A 22726-nucleotide genomic window follows, 5' to 3' on the forward strand; every position below is an offset into this window, starting at 1 on the left:
GATTCCACTGTACACTATGTCATGGGAACAATTTGTTGCCCTCATCAAGGAGAACTACTGCCCTCAGCATGAGGTAGAGAAAATTGAGTCGGATTTTCTGTCATTGGTTATGAAGAATCTGGATTGCCAAGCTGACCTTACGAGCTTTAATACGATGTCAAGGTTGGTTCCTTATCTGGTGACCCCGGAACCCAAAAGAATAGCTCGTTTCATTGGGGGCTTTGCCCCGGAGATCAAGGCAAGTGTAAAAGCCTCTCGGCCAGCTACTTTCAGATCTGTAGCTGATATATCTTTATCCCTCACAACGGACGCGGTCAGGCAGAGATCGCTAAGGAACACTGATGCCAAGAAAAGAAAGCGTGATGATGACAATTCACGAAGGTCAGACAAGAAGCACCGGGGAAACAATGACCATAAGAAGGGGTCTGGTTCTAAGAAGGATGGGCATCAATCTGGAGATAAGCCCAAGTGTAAGACTTGTCAGAAATACCACTTTGGAAGGTGCAGACTTGACTCAAAATCCCAATCTCAGCCGAGGCCTTGTGGGATTTGCAAATCTTCGGAACATAAGACCCTAGACTGCAAGAAACTGAAGGACGCAACGTGCTACAGTTGCAACGAAAAAGGGCACATTAAGACAAATTGCCCAAAATATGCAAAGAAAGCTGATGAAGGAAAGAAGACCAATGCTAGGGTCTTCAGGATGGATGCAAAGGAAGCTGTGCAGGACGACAATGTGATCACAGGTACCTTCCTTATAAATGATGTTTATGTGAGTGTGCTGTTTGATTCAGGAGCTGATAAGTCTTTCGTAGATAATAAGTATTGTAAATTGTTGAATTTACCTGTTAAAACCTTAAGTGTGAAGTATGAGGTGGAATTAGCAGATGGCACCTTAGAAACCGCCTCAACCATATTAGAGGGATGTTTCATATCCATTAAGGACCACTCTTTTCCGTTGTCCCTACTTCCTTTGAAGTTAGCCGGTTTCGACATAGTTTTGGGCATGGATTGGTTATCTCATAACCAGGCCCAGATTGTCTGCGATAAGAAGCAAGTAGTGCTCAAGACTCCGTCTGGTGAGTCACTTACCATTCAGGGAGATACTCAGTATGGACTGCCTGAGCAAGTGACTATGCTCAAGGCCTCTAAGTGTCTGAAGAAGGGTTGTGTCATCTACATGGCACAAGTGACTATTGATGAGCCGAAACCCAAGATTGAGGATATCCCCGTCATTTCTGAATACCCTGAAGTTTTTCCTGAAGAACTACCTGGTTTACCACCAGATAGCCAAGTAGAATTCAGAATTGACATTATCCCTGGGGCAGCACCTGTTGCAAGAGCACCTTACAGATTGGCACCAACGGAGATGAAAGAGTTGAGGACACAACTGGATGAATTGCTAGCCAAAGGTTTCATTAGACCTAGTTCGTCTCCTTGGGGAGCACCAATCTTATTTGTCAAGAAGAAGGATTGATTGATGCGTCTGTGCATCGATTACCGTGAGCTTAACAAGGTCATTATCAAGAATAGGTATCCATTGCCCAGGATTGACGATCTGTTCGATCAACTTCAAGGGGCAAGTTACTTCTCTAAGATTGACTTGAGGTCAGGTTATCACCAACTGAAGGTTAGAGACGAAGACGTACACAAGACTGCATTTAGGACCTGTTATGGTCACTACGAGTTCCTAGTGATGCCTTTCGGGCTCACTAATGCACTAGCGGCATTCATGGATCTCATGAACTGCGTCTGTAAACCATACTTGGACAAATTTGTCATCGTCTTCATTGACGACATCCTCATCTACTCAAAGAACCAAGCTGATCATGAGAAGCATCTTCGATGTATTCTTTCACTACTTCAACAGGAGAAGCTTTACGCCAAATTTTCGAAGTGTGAATTCTGGCTTCGAGAAGTCCAATTCCTTGGACACATGGTTAGTGAGCGTGTTATCCAAGTGGATCCCGCTAAAGTGGAAGTTGTCATGAATTGGCAAGAGCCGAAGACGCCCACAGAGATTCGCAGCTTCTTGGGATTGGCAGGATATTACAGACGTTTTATTGAAAATTTTTCAAGGATTACTGCACCCCTAACTTCTCTGACTAGGAAGAAAATTAAATTCGACTAGGGACCGAAGCAACAAGAAGCTTTTTATATCCTTAAGCAAAAGCTAAGCAATGCACCTGTGTTAAAATTGCCTGATGGAATAGAAGAGTTTGTGGTATATTGTGATGCATCACACACCGGGATGGGATGTGTGCTTATGCAGAAAGGCAAGGTTATTGCCTATGCTTCTCGACAGTTAAAGGTGCATGAAAAGAATTACACCACCCACGACTTGGAGTTGGGTGCCGTTGTATTCGCACTAAAGCTATGGAGGCACTATTTATATGGCATCAAGTGTGTGATCTATTCTGAACATAAGAGCCTCCAACATCTGTTTAACCAAAAGGACTTAAACATGAGGCAGCGACGATGGATGGAAACTTTGAATGATTATGATTGTGAGATAAGATACCATCCTGGCAAGGCAAATGTAGTCGCTGATGCCTTGAGTCGAAAGGAAAGGGTGAAGCCTATAAGAATCAATGCCAAGAGCATTGAGATAAAGAATAGTTTGAATGAAAGGCTGTTAGCTGCTCAGAAAGAAGCTGTACTGGAAGCTAACTATCCTAATGAAAAGCTAGGAGTAACTGAAGAACAGTTATCCTATAGCAAGGACGGAATTCTAAGGTTAAATGGACAAATAAGTTTATGGAGGACTTCGAGATGTTATTCTCCAGGAAGCCCACAGTTCCAAATACTCCGTTTATCCTGGAGCTGACAAGATGTACCAGGATTAGGATTTGAAGGCAAACTTTTGGTGGATAGGCTTGAAGAAGTCTATAGCTACCTATGTAGCTAAATGTTTGACATGTGCGCAAGTCAAAGCTGAACATCAGAAGCCGTCAGGTTTGCTGCAACAGCCTGAACTTCCCACATGGAAGTGGGAAATGGTGACGATAGACTTCATCACCAAGTTGCCAAAGACAAGGAAAGGAAATGATACGATATGGGTGATAGTTGATAGGTTGACTAAGTCAACACATTTCCTACCCATTAAGGAGACCTATAGCTCCGACATGTTAGCCCAATTGTATGTAGATAAGATTGTATCGCTACATGGCGTACCTGTGTCTATCATCTCTGACAGAGATACTAGATACACATCTCATTTTTGGAAGAGTTTCCAACAATCTTTGGGCACGCGCTTAAATTTCAGTACCGCTTACCATCCTCAGACGGACGGCCAGAGTGAGCGTACAATCCAAACCTTGGAAGACATGCTTCGTGCATGTGTGATTGACTTAGGTGGTAATTGGGATAACCACCTACCATTAATCGAGTTCTCGTACAACAATAGCTATCATACCAGCATCAAGGCTGCGCCTTTCGAGGCCTTGTATGGTAGGAAGTGCAGAACGCCCGTTTGTTGGGCGGAAGTTGGAGACGCCCAACTTTCAGGACCGGAAATAGTCTTTGAAACGACGGACAAGATTGTCCAGATTCGTGAACGCCTGAAAGCTGCCAGGGATAGGCAGAAAAGCTACGCAGATCTAAAGCGTAAACCTCTGAAATTTGAGGTAGGTGATAAAGTGTTGCTTAAAGTATCACCCTGGAAGGGAGTGATGCGATTTGGTAAGAAAGGTAAGTTAAGCCCGAGATACATAGGACCATTCGAGGTCATCGAACGTGTCGGATCAGTTGCTTATAAGTTAAATTTACCTGAAGAGCTCAGTGGTATTCATAATGTATTCCACATCTGCAATCTGAAGAAGTGTTTCGCTGATGAATCGCCAGTCATACCACACACAGATGTGCACATAGAAGAGAGCTTGAAGTTTGTTGAAAAACCTGTGTCGATCGAGGATCGACAGGTTAAGAAGCTTCGAAGGAAGCATGTGCCTATTGTAAAGGTAAAATGGGATGCCCGTAGAGGTCCCGAGTATACATGGGAGGTAGAGTCCACAATGAAAGAGAAATACCCTCAGTTGTTTCAGTAAATCTCGAGGTCGAGATTTCTTTTAAGGGGGTGAGGATGTAACACCTCGAAAATTTGTGTTCAATATATAAACGACACGTTTCATGTAAGACAAAAGCATTATAAACCCGGATTTAGTTAAAGATGTATGGCAGGATCTTTGAACATGTCGACATGTTGATTTATACATCTGAACGACTTCATTATAAATCCCAAGACCCTAATATGAATAATAAACATCTAGTATACCTTTAAATCCGGTGATTACTAGCGATAATGGATTCCTAATTGCAAGAATGGGATCCTATGAAATAATGCACGATAAATCTTCGTTTATAAATTCGATTATTGTCCAAACCAATGATACTGCAAGATAGGGTAGACACAACTGATCAAGCATGGGTTAAAGGCCTCATACTGATAATTCCTAGCTCAAAAGCATGCTATGCAAGTTGCCTGTTTGAAGCTTGGAAGGTTAAATTTTTTGCCTTCTGGTAAAGGCTTACGGACCGTAAAGGTCCTGCCTTACGGTCCGTAAGGAGTGCCCAGCGACAGAAAGTTGGCTGTTGGCAGTTATAAACGTTTTAACCGACTTAGTAAGATATTTTCTCATCCATGGGCGACCCCTAACTGTTCCTAGGCCTTAGGGGCACTTGTAAATGATCTGGGAACAATGCTAGACTTAGTTGTCATGATCACAAGGCCTCAAGAACACTATAAAAGGCCCTTCATGTTGCAACATTTGATCACACCTTTCATCTGTTTTCTTGGAGCTTCCTGGAGCATAAGAAAAGTCCCCAAGCATCCCTATTAGTGCATAGGACTTTTGCAAGTATGCTTAACCTTCCCTAATTGAGTTTTACTTAGTTATTAGCTTAAAAGTCAAACCGTCGTAATTAACGTTTGACTTAGCGATTAATCATTATTAGTCCAGTGATTAGTCGAACTGAAGGTAGTTGTAAGTTGGTAATCATGTGGGCTTTAAACCCTTAAAAGGGCACCCTCTGATTCCCATTCTAACCAGATCAAATGTCGGGTCAAAGTTGCTTAGAAAAAGTCAACAGAAGCATGATTTTCGGATTAACATGTAATTAACAATGTAGAAGACGCGTAACTTATTTTATCACTCATACAACATAATAATAAGTATAAGAACTGGTCTAGGCTTGGTTGATCCGACAATTTTCTGTTTAGACCCGGTTCGGAACCGAAAGTCGCAAAACTTTGACTTTTGCTTTGACTTCAGTTCTGACCCGATTTAGTATGATTTAGATATGCCTTAGAGCTTCCTTAGGACCAAGTTACATAATGGTTTAACCCTCTGTAATTGGTTCGTTGATTGTCCATTTCATTTGCACGTTTCCGTTAATTGCCCAATGTTGACCATAACGCCCTTTTTGACCATAAAACGAGTTCTACATAATATTTTCAAACAAATCCAATTGCTACTGATTTTATATAATAAATAAAGTATTTTGAACTATATAACCTGATCAGAAAACTCAGATTCCTTGTATAACCCGGAAATCGCTTAAAACAGCTTTTTAAGCGTATTAAACACATAGTAAGGGTTTAAAACCATTTTTTGTCATATAAGACTTATCACCAACCGAGATAACCTGTTAAAATAAGTTGTCCTACTGATGATTTCAGACCTGAATCTCAGAATTTTAATTAATCTCTTTTATAATCTTTAAAATGACCAAAATACCCCTATGGGGCTTATATTTAGATTAAACTCACTTTGGGCATAATGGAAGGTATCCTATTGATATCCCAACATATTTAGGGCATATTTAGGAAACCTGTAAATGACTCACACGGTTACCCGTTACGCTAATTACGCATTCGGTTTAGTTTATGTAAATAGTTTGCATAAATTAGCCGAAACGGGTCAAACCTTATCGCTTTTATCTCAAAATCCAGAATGTGTTTAGATTACCCATATTATACAAGTCTTCGAACTTGTTGGGTCTAGATCATATTCTATCCCGGTCTTCGCTTAATCACGCGTTCAAACCGTATCTTTCCTTAAAACTAACCGGTCTAAGTTTAGACTTAATTAAAGACCCGTTAGGATTCTAATAGGTTATTATAAACCTTCGTTCCAGAATAGGAGACTCGGTAAAAGCTACACGCACTTGCTATTTGTGATTGATACTTGCAAAGGTAAATACTTTTAACTTATCTTCCCTATACGGGCTTGGGGTATGGTATATAAAATACCGCTTGGTCAGACATTGAATCTTTAATCGATTAGAAGTTAAATCATTGATATGCTCCGTTTTGAAATGTTTTGTTTGCTTAAAGCCTTTGGGGGGTTAATGACCATGTCCTGGATTCCCTGGCATCATTACACGAAATGGCCACGACCTATGCACGGGTGTAGGCGTACACCCGTCAGTGCCAAGAATAAATAATGTGGTGTGTCTATTGATCTTTAACCCGGTCTATGGATCGGGCTACTGAACGCATGAGGAACATGTAATTCTTTTACAAGATTATACACAAATAATTATCCCAAGTTATAAAAAGTTTGTGCCTCGTGCATTCAAATCAATTTTATTAAGCTTTTCAAAATGAGTCGGTTGAATGTATTTACCAGTGTAAACTGACGTATTTTCTCAAAAAGGTTAAGTGCAGGTACTACGCGAACTAGGCTGGCTTTCTCCTAGCGTCCACAATAAGTCTCGCAAGCTTGGATGTCAAAACTGTTGAACAATGTTTCCTATTTATTTTGATCCCCCTGTGGATTACTTTCAACTGTTGTGATACTTGGTATTACAATTTATTAAAGTTGAATTATATCTATCTTTTGCTTCCGCTGTGCATTTAAATATTGTGTTGTTTGATTGTAATGTTACCAACTATGTCACGATAATCCCCCACCGGGCCCAATGGTGAAACGTGGAAATGTCAGGGTGTGACACAAGATTTCGGGGGTTACCCATATATCCGAGAGATGTTCCCCACGAGATAAATAAGTATTTGATATTTAGGTTTGTATCTCGAAAACAATCTACTAAGCGTGTAAAAACCTACTGGCATAACATCAGTGAGATCGTTTATCACATTTTAACATTCCATTTCTTTAGCGTGTTGTAATTGTCTACTGATGTACTATCATTTCCTCTTTTTACACAGAAACTCATTTTTGAATTTTATCATGTTTTTGGCTTTTTCAAATTTTCAAGTATTTTTGGATTTTCTAGCATTTTCTTACTCCCCCTAAAATTCAAAACATTTAAAGAAAATTTGATAACCGATGTAGATAACTTTGTCTCGCCATCCATTTTCTGCTTTACATGCTCTGTTTTACAGAAACTATAACCCCATGATATACAACACAATGATATTTTACAGTTTGAAAACCGTTTTTCAATCTTGTGAAATTAATTATGTTTGTTCAGTCGTGAGGGTTTCGGCATATTCAATTGATGCGTGTGTAGTGTAATATATTTTTGATGTATATTTAAACCCTTTTTACACTTTTAGCCAAGTTTTAAATTTATAAAAACACGATATTCACTAACACTAAACACACATATGGGCAAGTGCACCCATCGTGGACGTAGTATAGTGTTGGTAAGATACCGAGGTCGTCCAAGGACACAGGAGCTTTTAATACCGGTTTATCCTCAACGTCTAATCAAATCAAAAAGTGAGAAAAATGTTTTTTAAACTAAGAAAATAAAAACTAACTAAATGCTGAAAAATAAAATAAAATAAAAACAGATAGACAAGATGAATCACTTGGATCTGACACGTGTATTAGTATAACCTTTGATTATTTTCGCACTTTTGCACTTGTTTAAGAGATTATCTTAGTTATTGTAGTAGGCCCCTCTTTTGAAGGCGACGTTACCCTCAACCCAGTAGTTTGAGTCAGCAAGGATACAATCCTAAAGGGTCGGATTATTGAAAGATAATGAATTAAGTTATTAATGCAAATTGTGGTAGGCCCCGCTTTCGGCGGTGACGTTACCCTCGGCTAAGTAGTCTGAGTCAGCAGGGATACAGTCCTAAATAGCCGGGTTATAGTATTAATAGTAGTTAACTTATGAGGGGGTCAAAGAGTTTGGATCCCCGCCATCCAATACCTATGGGCATTGAAGGAGATCCTACTAAATTTGACCCAGGTCACAAGCAGGACCTCTAAATGCTGAACAAGGGCAAGACCCTTACCAAACCGTTCCCTTAACCCCCGACCAGGTAGCCAACATACCTCCATATAGACCGTGGATATATGAATGGTGAAAATCTTTTATTTTATATAGACAGTAAAATAATGCCAAGACACGACGAACAAACGATAAGGAAAGATCACCTTCAACATAAGTAACTAGTTATTAAAGTCATTAATACAAAACCAAATAAAAAGTGCAAAAGATTGAAAATAAAAAGTATTATACTAAACACTTGTCTTCACCAAGTGATGTAAGAGACTTAGGCAAACATGGCCTTGATTGTCAAGAACTCTTACGATCAATCTTGGATCCCGAGACGACTCACACACTCTACGATGGACAATGGATGATGGTGGTGGATGATGGTGTTATGGTGGTGGTGGGTGGTGGATGAAGTGTGAGAGAGGTGGTGTGCCAAGGGATGAGATGGAATGAAACCAAGCACTCCTATTTATAGGCTGAACAGAAGGCTGGGCACGGCCCTGTGTCCACTGGACACGCCCCCGTGCCCGTCTGACACTCTCTCTCCTCATTAATTGTAATTCGCAATTACAATTAATGCGCCTGCTGTACTTTCACCACGCCCCCGTGCCCGCTGGACACGGCCCCGTGGTGGGCAATGGAAGCTTCTATAAGTTTGTCTTTTATGCTGCTTCTTGGGCACGGCCCCGTGCTGGCTGAGCACGGGGCGTGTTCAGACTTTTGCTTTCTCTTCTTTGCTTTGGAGGATGCCGTTGAGGGTCCGGGCAGTCTACTTTTATTCCTTTTCTTGTATTTATGCTAGAATTAGTTGTCTTTTTGCTTCTTTTGTGAATTTGAGCTCATTTCATCCTGAAAATACAAAAGGAAGACAAAAACACTCTTTTTCCAACATTAGTACTTAAAAAGGGTTAGTTTTATGCCTTAATTGATGTGATTTATATGTTGCATTTTACACACATCAAATACCCCCACACTTGAACTTTTGCTTGTCCTCAAGCAAAACTCTTTAAATGTGGCTTACACTCCCAAATGGAATAGGTAGAAAAGAAAGTTTTTGGCTTGTCATAGAGTGTCGGGAATCCAAGATCTTTGTAAGTTTTATTTTTATTTATTTACAATCCTATTCCTTATGATTTATTTAGAACGTTTCACAGGATAAATTACTTATTCGGGCATAGCATGCCTTATTAAAATTCGATTTATATACAAGTTCACATACCTCACGGGAGATCACTCAACACTCGGCCGAAGGTGTATTTTTTTTTTGTGAATCACTCGAGAGCGGCATGGAACTTACGCCTTCCATAGGCTTGCCAAGCAATCAATCCTCCTCCTTTTTAACTTTTTACCTTTGTAAATATCAAGAGGACTTTTTGGGTGAAGGGTTAGGCTTGGGTTAAAGGTGGGTGGATGGGTTAGTGGTTAGTAAAAGGGCGAAAATCGTAAAAAGCGTCGGTTTTCGTGACACACCTTGTTTTTAGTGACTCTTTATTTTGAAGTATTTCTCCAAACAAGCTTTTAAATAGCTTTTGTTTGTTTTTGACTTCATCATATATATATATATATATATATATATATATTTTTGGATAAGTCACATAAAATAGCGAGCTTACGAAAAACCGAGCTTGTTACTAAAATAAAGGGTGAAAAATAAAAAAAAGGGTTTTTTGGTGGGTAAAAAGGGTTTTAGGGTAATGAAATGAAAGGTTTAGGCTCAAAGGGGCTAACTAGGGGGATTTTGGGTAGGTGGTAAAAAAAATGAAAAATAATGGTGTAGAAAGAAAAATATGGTTAGTCCTAATGCCTCCATCACTTACTTACTTGGGTTTAAGTTGGTAAGGACCGGGAATGTATCGTCGTGGCAAGTTCTAGAGTTGTAAGAACCAAGCGGCTATTCACACAAGAAACGAAAAATGAGCATTTAGTCTAAAGATGTATATTTGTATGCTCAATAAAGGCTCAAAACTCACTTTTGTGGGAATGGGTTTTTAATGCGATCAAGTATATATAATCGAATTTTTAACTAGACTTGTTATGCCGTTTCGTAATTTTCTTATGTTGGTTCTTTGTTATCACGACGCTATCGGTTGTAAATTTGTAAAAATATAACCTTTTTAGAACTTGTTATTCCCAAATTAAACCAAGACAAGTAAAAAAAAACGAAAAGTTTTTGAAAAAAAATTTGGGGTGTTTAGCAGTTCCAATAGAGTTTTGTGTAAGGCTTGTAATTAGGATTTGCAAAATTCAAGGTTTTAGCATCCCCCCACACTTAAATTACACATTGTCCTCAATGTGTCCCAAAAATAAGATTTTCGGTTGATTAGAATGTGTGAAAGTGGGTTAAAAAGCAAAGATTTATGTTATTGGCATCCTGGACACGGCCTCGTGGTGACCGGGCACGGCCCCGTGGTCAGGTGCCAGTAACAGAAATTAAAGAAATAAGACAGAAGCCTGGACACGGGGGCGTGTCCGCTGAACACGGCCCGTGTCCAGTTACCTGAACTGGGCGTTTTTCTGCAGGTGGCTCAGCACGGGGCCGTGTTGGTTGGGCACGACCCGTGTTGAGCCTTCTGTGATGGAGATTTGTGTCGGGTTGCTCTGTTCTTTGTGCATGGGGCCATTTTTCTCGTTCCCTTTTTCATACATTACCACCATGAGTGTGTTTTATTTATTAATAACCATCAAACCTTAGAAACCATCATATCATTGCAAACATAGAGAGACATATAGTTAGCTAAATAACTAGGGGATACATGAGGTTATCATAAAGGTTCTACTTATTTAGGAAAATTTCGGAAATAGCTTCCTGATGTAGTAACACCCTTTAGCCGACGGCTCCTCGGTTGTTGTTCAAAGCCACTCTTCTATCTCCCTTGGGAGGTAGAAAGCAGCTTCATTCTCTTCATTGGCTTGAGGAGGAACATTCACCGGGACTCCTTGCACCACCCTTTGTTGAGGCACTTGGTGCATGGCGTGCCATTCGGCCGGAATGATGACCTCGGGCACTACATTCCACGCTCTTTGGGTTATTACGGGAACCAAAGGCGGGGAAGCGAGAAGGTTTAAACTCTGGTGCAGGAGGTTTACTTCTCGAAGACAGCCCTCCAATCCTACCGTCAGATGATTAATACGGTCCACTAATGCTTCTTCTAGTCCCGTCATTTCGTCTATGGCTTCCCTCAAGGCGTAAACGTAGTTTACTAGGGAATCTTCTGCTGTGGACGACCTTCTTCCATTTCGGTTATTTCGTGAAGATGATCCGCTATTCCTGCTGGCCATTTTCTGTGAAAGAAACCGAAGATAACTAAACTTTTGCAGAACAGTACCTCGAACACGGCCCCGTGCTCACTTAGCACGGCCCCGTGTTCAGTCGTCTGCAGGATTTTTGTCTAACGATTCTTGGGTTTTAAATTATTTTAACATCTTTTAACTGTGGTTTAAGCTTAGATAATTTAAAACAAAGTTATGGAACTAACTTTAAACAAGAATCCGTAGCCAATAATCTTACAAACTTCACATAGAAGATTGGAATCATGGGGTTTCCAAGCTTCCATGGAGGAGATGTTTGAAAAATTTTGAAAGAAGGAGAAATGAACAAAAGTGGAAAAGACAAGATGGTCCTTGGGAACCTTCTTTTAGCACTTACCTAGGATGGTATATGTGAAGATCCCAGGAATCTCTGTTTAGTGAAGTGGTAAAAAATGAGCAGGAATCAGGCTGCATTTAAAGAAAACGACAGCACACTGGACACGGCCCCGTGTCCGCTGGGCACGGCCCCGTGTGCAGAGAAAATCCTGACACATTTTGTCCGTATTCTGACAAAATCAGCAGAGAATCTTCTGAGTGAGCACGGGGTCGTGTTGACCGGACACGGCCCCGTGTCGGGAGGCTGTTTTATGGAGTTTGTTGCTCCTAAGGAGCTTATTTATATCGGGTGGTTCTTGATTTGTTGGAACAACCCCAAAGTGCCTAAGATACCTTAATTGTCCTATACTAAGGCGAGAACGCAAGAGGTTATCGGTGAGGGTAATTCCTATTTTCATTCTAGGTGGACAAGTCCAACCCTTTTTCGGGCTCTCGTTAAAGAAGGTGTATGCCGAATCGCTCAGGTCTATGTATGCATCGAACGAAGTCGATGGGGAGTCCTTCACGGCACAATCGGCACAGGGACGACTATCGTCCAAGTCTTTTCTAGGTATGAAGGTATTTTCGGGAGCAACGAGGTTGTCGGAATGCGGTTCCAACATTTCCTCATGGTCATCATCTTGGGGCGGATCAATAAAATCCTTCCTAAGTTCTTTTGACCAATTTAGAATTAGTTCTTCTAGTTGAAATAACTCGTCAAGGAGCATTTCCCCTAGAATATCTGGCTGGGCGCATTCGAGGGAGAGATAGTGCTTATTTTTACTTTCGCCCCTCTTAAGGTTACAAGGAATCGGTGGGTCTATATAGTGGGGCCTATAATTTAGAAAATAACATTTTAATTCTTCATGTTCGCCTCCACATAATCGACACCACATACCATAAGAGTGCCGAAAGTAAAAAGAATTACTATCACCCATGTTTGTGTCAGAAATTACCAACCGCCGGGATCTAACGGTTCTGTTTTCAGTAAGAGAATCTTGGGCACGGGGGCGTGTTGAGTGGACACGGCCCTGTGTTCAGCTTACTGTCTGACTTAAAACAGGATTGCCAGTTCCAATGATTGAGCACGGGGGCGTGTTCAGCAGGCACGGCCCCGTGCTGAGCTCTGCAGAAGCTAAAAAACTAAGAAAAATCCTAAAAATTAAAAAGAAAAATAAAAATATGATTAGGCCGTTGATTTTAAGCTTTCTTAAAATCCTTGTGTCCCCGGCAACGGCGCCAAAAACTTGATGCGTGTGTAGTGTAATATATTTTTGATGTATATTTAAACCCTTTTTACACTTTTAGCCAAGTTTTAAATTTATAAAAACACGATATTCACTAACACTAAACACACATATGGGCAAGTGCACCCATCGTGGACGTAGTATAGTGTTGGTAAGATACCGAGGTCGTCCAAGGACACAAGAGCTTTTAATACCGGTTTATCCTCAACGTCTAATCAAATCAAAAAGTGAGAAAAATGTTTTTTAAACTAAGAAAATAAAAACCAACTAAATGCTGAAAAATAAAATAAAATAAAAACAGATAGACAAGATGAATCACTTGGATCCGACACGTGTATTAGTATAACCTTTGATTATTTTCGCACTTTTGCACTTGTTTAAGAGATTATCTTAGTTATTGTAGTAGGCCCCTCTTTTGAAGGCGACGTTACCCTCAACCCAGTAGTTTGAGTCAGCAAGGATACAATCCTAAAGGGTCGGATTATTGAAAGATAATGAATTAAGTTATTAATGCAAATTGTGGTAGGCCCCGCTTTCGGCGGTGACGTTACCCTCGGCTAAGTAGTCTGAGTCAGCAGGGATACAGTCCTAATTAGCCGGGTTATAGTATTAATAGTAGTTAACTTATGAGGGGTCAAAGAGTTTGGATCCCCGCCATCCAATACCTATGGGCATTGAAGGAGATCCTACTAAATTTGACCAAGGTCCCAAGCAGGACCTCTAAACGCTGAACAAGGGCAAGACCCTTACCAAACCGTTCCCTTAACCCCCGACCAGGTAGCCAACATACCTCCATATAGACCGTGGAGATATGAATGGTGAAAATCTTTTATTTTATATAGACAGTAAAATAATGCCAAGACACCACGGACAAACGATAAGGAAAGATCACCTTCAACATAATTAACTAGTTATTAAAGTCATTAATACAAAACCAAATAAAAAGTGCAAAAGATTGAAAATAAAAAGTATTATACTAAACACTTGTCTTCACCAAGTGATGTAAGAGACTTAGGCAAACATGGCCTTGATTGTCAAGAACTCTTACGATCAATCTTGGATCCCGAGACGACTCACACACTCTACGATGGACAATGGATGATGGTGGTGGATGATGGTGTTATGGTGGTGGTGGGTGGTGGATGAAGTGTGAGAGAGGTGGTGTGCCAAGGGATGAGATGGAATGAAACCAAGCACTCCTATTTATAGGCTGAACAGAAGGCTGGGCACGGCCCCGTGTCCACTGGACACGCCCCCGTGCCCGTCTGACACTCTCTCTCCTCATTAATTGTAATTCGCAATTACAATTAATGCGCCTGTTGTACTTTCACCACGCCCCCGTGCACGCTGGACACGGCCCCGTGGTGGGCAATGGAAGCTTCTATAAGTTTGTCTTTTATGCTGCTTCTTGGGCACGGCCCCGTGCTGGCTGAGCACGGGGCGTGTTCAGACTTCTGCTTTCTCTTCTTTGCTTTGGAGGATGCCGTTGAGGGTCCGGGCAGTCTACTTTTATTCCTTTTCTTGTATTTATGCTAGAATTAGTTGTCTTTTTGCTTCTTTTGTGAATTTGAGCTCATTTCATCCTGAAAATACAAAAGGAAGACAAAAACACTCTTTTTCCAACAGTAGTACTTAAAAAGGGTTAGTTTTATGCCTTAATTGATGTGATTTATATGTTGCATTTTACACACATCATCAATCAACATATTTTTGAATTTTTTTTTTGAATTTTTGACAAATTTAAAAACAAACATATTTTTAATTTTTAATTTTTTCAGTTTTTAGGATTTTTGAAATATGGTTTACTTACGTACACAAACATACTAACTCCGTGTTTCTCAGTGGCAGGGACGAGTAGCCTTCTCCTCTAGTGCCAGGCTACTCCGATATTCCTTTAGTTGACATTCAGTTTTCTTCAGGAGCACCTGCACATATACACAACTCAATTACTTGAATAATTCAGCCCAGGTCTGTTTGACCTTAGGCATTTCAACACAAAATTCATTCAATGATGGAAAATCTTTGTCATTTTGTACAAAAACTTTTTCATCTTTGACTTCAACTTTTTCGTCATTCACAGAAGTCACTTGTTTCTTAACCACCCAGTTTTGTCCTTTTGAAGCACTTCTTTTGTAAAATTGTGACTAATTTTGATTATTTTGATTTTGATCAACAACTTTTGGTTTCCAAAACTGGTTTGGTTTTGTCATATTGTTCTGAATCTGGGTGTGTGACAATTCCAGGTTTGTTTTGAATCAAACCTAGTCTGGCTTGATTTCCAAGTTTGATTCGAAGCAAACTTGCTTGTATTGTACCTCCAAGTTTGTTTGGAATCAAATCTGGTAGACATTTGTTTCACATCCTCAGATTTCTGTTTCTCAACATCAACAGGCTTTGGGTTTGGACACTTTCGTGCAAGATGTCCAGTTTGATCACATTTAAAGCAAGTTTTCCTCGAAACATCTTTAGCCTGTTGTTGTTGCTTTTTCTTAGCATAGAACTCTTCATTAGACTGTCGTCTAAATTGGAGTTCTTTCTCTTCTTCCGAAATTTTCCCGTGAAAGAAATTCATTTTCTTTTGAAAATTTTGCTTTTCAAACCATTTATCTTGGTTTTGTTTCTTTTTATAACCCAACCCTGCCTTCATATTCTTCTTTTTGTAACCAGGTTTGTTATAAAAAGCGTTCTTGCTTTTTCCAAGGTCTAAGGTCTATTGCATACTACAATATATACTAGTCTTATAACAATACGAAACAGAGATAAGTAGCGAAAACATCTGTACTACAAAGTAACGGACTTGAATAAATATACTATGATGTCAAGAACGGGAATCCGTACCAACGATTAACGAAAATAATAGTATACTATGATGAAAATAAAACAGAATCCGTACCTTATTTCAGCAAGCAACACAAAACAAAAACGAAATCGTCCATTATATGTAGGCAAACCTGGATCCCATAATTATTCTCAATAAGATATATGACAAATAATTCGTCTAATCTACCCGTTTGTCATTTTTTTTCCCGACGACTAACAATTAGAACCTAATCCTTTATTTTAATAATTAATGAAAATAATAATGAAACAATAACAACAATTCGGTTCAACCAAATTAATTGCCTAAATTTTATAAAAATAACTGTCTCCGCCGTAGTATATAAGTTTAAGAAAACAACTTTAAAGATACAATTATTATACTTAGACTTACAAATATAAGTTCATTGCACCATATCATTAAATTCTAAAAACATGGATTTAGTTTCTTTTTTTTAGGAAAGCACATGATTATAATTTCAAGAAATTCAATGTTTGACTTTTAACTAATAAAAAAAAAATAGTTTCATACATTCTTTTAAGTATCATATACATAATATCAGCTAAAGAGTGTCATCTTCTCTAATGATCACAAGGTACAGAACCGAAAACGTAATCAAGTTTTACCATTATAGTTCATGTTAAGAGTTTAATCTTGTAGGTACATTTCTAAACTATGAATCATAAAACGAATAGGAGGTTACATCGATTCATAGGAATAGAAAGGATGTCATACATTAAATGTAAATATAGTTATGTTGATTCATACATAAAATAATACTTAGCTATCACCAAGAATGCATTTTAGTATTTACTAAGTTTGCTACTATTAATGAATATCCATGTGTGATTCTAGCCAAGTAACAACAAACAGAGAACACTCCAAAACACTTTCTTAAAAACATTTATCTAATACGATTCTTAGTCGCCGGAAACAAATCGGTCACTGACACATATTCGAACCAATTAATCGTAAACATAGTAGTTGATTACCTTAGAAGCTGATGGGAGTTTATTAAAGACAACCGACTAGAGCTATCGAACCGGGTTAAAGCAACGGCCATAGAGAAGGATAGTTGACCAAAATAATGGAGATTCAACAAAGATCTTCTAACAATATGTCTGAGGTCCGCTGCCGCTTAGAAAAAGCAAACGAAGATGGCTCAATGACATGAACGGAAACGATCGATTATCCAGGGACCGTTACGTTACGTCGAAACGGAACGCTGATTGCCGTGATGGAAGGTCGTCGGACTTCGTTTATGGTGGCGCGCTGGTGATTGTTTTGAGCAAAACACACAAATAGTACGAAGAGATACGATGTGGCTGACTTCAAGGTTGGTTTATGAGCTTTGAAAAGACTTTAAATTAAGTTCAAATAGCCTATCGATAAAGTTGACTACGATCCTCAGATTCAATCATTTCGCTAGTTTGTTACAAGAGATAAGGAGAGTATTTTGACAAAATCAATTAAACAAATTATTAATTTGATATTGGTGACAAGATGATCCATTTGGTGGGTTTCTGTTGTCGTGTTTTACTTGAGTGGTGTTGATTGGTCTTCTATATAATGCACTTATTTATATGTGACGTGATGTCGTGATCACAATCAAATTTAATCCAATTACTCCTAAGTAGATAGTGGTAAGTGGGTATCAAACACAGGGAGTTTGTGGAATATGTGTTATTTGAGAATTTATCTAGATTAACTAAATTAGACTAATTGCAAGAAAATAAAGTTCAAGAATTGATTTGAGTGAATTGGTTTATGAACTAGATTTAACTAATTAAATTGCAAAGGAGAAGTTTTGGTTGTAAGCAAATTAGAGACAAATGACCATCCTAGATTTCCGATTTGTTTCGACATTCATATTATCATTTCACTAGAACGAACTACATAGACATAGCTCATGTGTGATTACTTGCAGTGATGAAAGGGAACTAAGTACTCAGATTCCTAGAACGTGAGGTTGTTACCCGATGATCAATCAACCTTTACCCAAGCCTAACTATACCCATGATATCTCGATTGCCAACGACACCAAGAACGTATGGTTTCTAATTAGTTCAACATAAGAATCAACAAGTTACTAACAAACAATCACACATCATAACAACAAATCATAAAGATAAAGATTGTTATTCTAGAAATTAGAAAAATCAAACATGAAATGTCTCAACCAAACCTTCAATCCAGGACAATCATCAGGTGTTTAGCCACTCATGGCTTGAAGCAACATCATAACAAAAGTTCTATTGTTCATAAAGATTAGAGCACAAAAACTAATGATTAAACAAGTGTTCTTCAAGCCCAAGTCTCCAAAAATTGCTCCCAAAATCGTTCCCAAGACAAGTGGTAACCGAAAACATATGATGAGCCACCATAAAAACCCATAAAATGACAATCTAATGCATAAGTTACAAAATTGGATCAGTCGATGGCGTAACCTACGGCAGAGGGCCGTAGGTTACGGCGGGCAGTTTTCCCTTACGGCGGGTGGCTTCTGTCTTACGGCGAAGGCTTTTTGCAAAGGTTGGGGCCGTAACCTACGGCCAAGTGCCGTAGGTTACGACGCTGAGTTTTAGTTTTTCCTTGTTTCCTTCATTTAATTCACCATTTCTTCAATCCCAACACCGCCAACTTCTAGCATCCATCCAAGCTCCATAAAACCTACATTTTAAGCTCTTTAACACCTGTAACATCAAACATCTTGTGATTACCAAATTCAAGTTATTAACCGGATAAAGTATGGTATTTTAGTCTATTTAAAGGACTTAAGAGTTGTCCTACAGACCACCCGTCACATCCCCACACTTACCCGTTGCTTGTCCCAAGCAACTCATTCAAAAACTATTTTCAACACATACACGATCAACATAAACTAAACAAAAACCTGTCATCCTTTTACTAACCCGTTCTTAACACCCAAAACAATACACCCCTCTCTAAATCTCTCCTCTCGGCTACAAGTAAGTACTAGCAAAGATAAACTAGACACACAATAGGCAAACGGGTGATTGCACAACTATAGGGTTGTACCTAAATCGGTCCTCCTCCTACAAGTGCCAAACATGAATGCAAATCAAAGGGGTTTTTAAGGTTGTAACGAGGCTAAGCGAATGGGTAGGAAATGGAATATATATGAAGTAGCGAAAACTTAACTCGGTCTTTTATTACCCAAAGAAACAAACGAACAACTATCAAACTTAACTACTATATACAAGACAACTAAACATCACTTTTTTTTCATTTTTCATTGCTTTTTCTCTTTTTTTTTCTTCTTTTCTTTTTTTTTCTTTTTTTTTATAAAACAAACTAAATCACAACTACTAAACAACCACTAATACTATAAGACCGGGTCAAATTGGGTAAATTTTTAGGTAACTAACTAGGGGTAACAAACGATAGGCTTGTAGGCACAAAATTGGGCAACTAAATGTCCAAACCCCCGCCCCTCTCACAACCATGCTCATATATATAATTTATGAGGTCCAACCCCCCAATTCCCACACTCACACACACTAAAGACAAGGCTACCTAAATGCCCTTATCCATTTCACATTCACGTCCAACTAAGGGCTCAAACCGCATTCAAGCACAAGTTCTAATGCACCCCCGCCCGTTGCCACTCTCATCAAAGATAAATTTTATTTATGTACAAGTGTGGCTTCAACTCTCACCAAGATCAAAAGGGTATTAAGGGTTGCCGGTGCATCATCTGGGGTTAGACTAAGGTGTTCAAATTTTTCATGTTTTGCTTGATTTAAAAAAAAAAATTCAAAAATCTCAAAATTTCTTCCCATCCCCACACTTGGGATACATTGACCCAATGTATGGTTTTGAGAGACTTTGATCGCATAAATTCTTAAACACCAACTAAAAGCTTATAACCTCAAACCCCAAATTTCTTTTTGTATTTTTTTAAACAAAATCAAAGAAACTAACTACCAATATTTCAAAGCTAAAGAACACAACAAGACTAAGGAAAGAGTACATTGACCTGGTGAAGTTTGCCACAACAGATGTTGTAGATAATCAGACTTCCTATCACCACTTTTACCCAAATATCCGTACATCTTCCCCACACTTGAATGTCGCCATGGCCCTGAAACATAGAAAGATAAAAACAGCAAGATCAATATAAAACCCCGGGTTGCCTCCCGAGCAGCGCTAAGTTTCGAGTCTTCAGCCAGACCGTGGCACCCCCATTTATGGTGGCTCAAAGAATCGGTTACTGCCACTTCCATCACTACATTGTGCCATTGAGCAAAATGCATCCGTCTCGTTTCGACTCGGTGGGTAATCAAATACACTCCTACTTATACCCATATGTTTTTTTTTCACGGTCTGGTGGGTGCTTTTTTCTCATTCTTTGAAACACATTTTTCATACAATCACTAGACTCACCACCCTTCCCCTCAATGGACTAATAACTAATCACTCTAGTTTGAACATCAAAGGAAAACTTACGCTTCTTTTCGGTCATGGTAATAATCTCGTCTCTACAATTAATTTGAGCTTTTGCTGTGTATAGAAACGGTCTACCTAAGATTACCCTTTGTTGTGTTGCCATTTTGGTAGAAGCATAGTCTAGAACTAGAAAATCCACCGGGTATTCAAACTCTCCCAACTGAATCTTAACATTCCGAACCATTCCCCGTGGACGCCTCCAACTTTCATCCGCCAAGTTTACCATGGTGTCTATATCTTCAAGCAGACCAAAGTCGTACATATCGTATGGATCGCCTGGTAGCACACTCATGCTTGCCCCGTAGTCCAACAATGCATGAGGGATTTTTAATTTTCCCACACAGATAGGCACGATTGGTGCTCCATGTTCTTTATCATTCTCACCATCGGCATCCTTCTCTATACCTGTATTTATTTGACACGAAGAGGTTAGACATTTTTCGTTAAATTCGGTACTAGGAACGGTGCTTACCACATTGATATTAACGCCTTTTATGTTCTTGGGATTTGTCACCGTATCACTTGGTAGCTGGCCTTTTTCTTTCTTCAAAATCGCCACTTCACTCGCAAGTTGACCCATTTGAGTAGTCAAAGTTTGAATTGCTTTATCACGGGCCTCGTCCTTTTGCATCCGAACCTCATCACGTTGATTCATTCGTTGCATTTCGACTTGCATCGCCTTCAACATTTCCATTACTTCGTTTCCACCCGAAAAGCTTTGACCCGTTTGATATTGCCTTTGAAATCCTTGGTTTCCTTGGAAATTCGGGTTAACTTGATTTGAAGGGTTCCCATAACGAAAGTTTGGGTGGTTCCTCAACCCGGGGTGGTAAGTGTTAGAATTCATGTTGAAGTTTATACCACCCCCTCCTTGACCTTGTACCGCATGAACTTCTTCATATTGCCCTTCCACCATTCCTTGGCAATTTTCAGCCGCATGACCTATTTCATTGCAAATAGCACAAACATCATAAATTTGGTTAGAAGTTTGAACATTACCATCATCAACCGCATGCACTTGTGTTCGGGTAATGGCCGGTCGTGCTCTCCTTGATGCTTGAGCTTTTCTCTTTGATGTAATGGCCATTTGCTCCAAGAACTCCCAATCGTCATGCTCATAGTTTGTGCCAAAAGTCCCATTAGTGATGGACATTAAATCACGCGCATCTTCGGCACACAACCCCTCATGGAAAGCATTCATCAACTCCCAAAGTTCAATTCCATGATGCGGGAAATTTTTGATCATCATATTAAAACGCTCGAAGGCTTCATGAAACATTTCGCCTTGTTGTTGTTGAAAACTCCTCAACCCCTTCCTAGCATCATTTGTCTTTTGGGCGATGTAGAACTCATCTAAGAAAATCTGTTGCATTTCCCCCCAAGTATAAATAGATGCTGAAGGCAAAGTGTAGAACCACTTCTTTGCCTTATCCTCCAACGAAAATTGAAATAGAACTAACTTGACATCATCGGCCGAAAAACCTTGACTCCCAAGAGTATTGCAAATTGGGTCATAAGCTTCCAAATGGAAATAAGGTTCCTCCGTTGCTAGACCCTTATATTTCGGCAAACTTTGAAAAGAATTCTTTCTCACTTCAAAAGTTCTTCCTTGGTCGTTGTGAGGAATAACTACCGGTGAAGCATTATGAGTAATCACCGGCCTAAAATGTGCTTCAATACCTCTTGCATGATCTCTAAGATGCCTTCTTGGTACACCAACCCGACCCCTTGGACGCACAGGACCCATTGGTCTAGGCCTATGCCCTTGTGGTGCTAATGGTTGTTGAAATTGTTGTTGTGGCATCAGTGGTTGTTGAATTGGCCTTTGGAATTGTGGGCGTGCATTTTGTGGCCGAACTTGTTGCAATGGTATAGGCTGTTGAACATGTGGCCCTTGTGGCCTTGGCCTAACGTGTTGTGGTATGAGTTGTTGTTGCACTCCACCAACACTTGGCATTCCCTGAAATTGACCTTGCACATAACCAAAGTCTCCTTGATCTCCATCACCCCCAAAAGCATACACATCCGCATCAAAACCCTCAATTTCCTCATATCCCTCATCATAACCATCTCCTTGAATTCCCGAAGATTGCCCAAATGGAAGAGTTGAGTACTGAAAACCCGACTGGTTTGATGCTCGAAACGATGAAGCATGGACAATGGTCGAGTTTGGTGCTATGGTATAGTTTGAATATGATGGACCCGCACCCGGGAAGAAATGGGATAAAGGTGGAATAGTAGTAGCAGGGTTAAAGGTAATGGTTGGTTCTTCTTGAGTGGTAATGGGTTGTGTGGTGTTGGTTGGTGTGACATTTTGAAGTATGGTGGGTTCATTGGTTGTGGTTGGAAGGGTGGTATTTGGTGAAGGTTGAGT

General features: G+C 39.6%; 1 long non-coding RNA gene and 1 other non-coding gene across 2 annotated transcripts; one reads left to right on the plus strand and one right to left on the minus strand.

Moving 5' to 3' along the window:
* Positions 1–14763: 14763 nt before the first annotated feature.
* LOC110918207 lies at positions 14764–17367 on the minus strand. Its single transcript, XR_002581143.2, has 3 exons — positions 16875–17367; positions 15958–16015; positions 14764–14989 (listed from the first exon to the last, which is right to left on the minus strand). It is a non-coding gene; the product is annotated as an uncharacterized LOC110918207 (long non-coding RNA).
* A 4202-nt stretch (positions 17368–21569) lies between these two features.
* Positions 21570–21675, plus strand: LOC118488626. Its single transcript, XR_004885170.1, has one exon. It is a non-coding gene; the product is annotated as a small nucleolar RNA R71 (small nucleolar RNA).
* The last annotated feature ends 1051 nt before the right edge of the window (positions 21676–22726 follow it).

Source organism: Helianthus annuus, chromosome 16 (assembly GCF_002127325.2).
Source record: "Helianthus annuus cultivar XRQ/B chromosome 16, HanXRQr2.0-SUNRISE, whole genome shotgun sequence".
Classification (NCBI taxonomy): domain Eukaryota; kingdom Viridiplantae; phylum Streptophyta; class Magnoliopsida; order Asterales; family Asteraceae; genus Helianthus; species Helianthus annuus.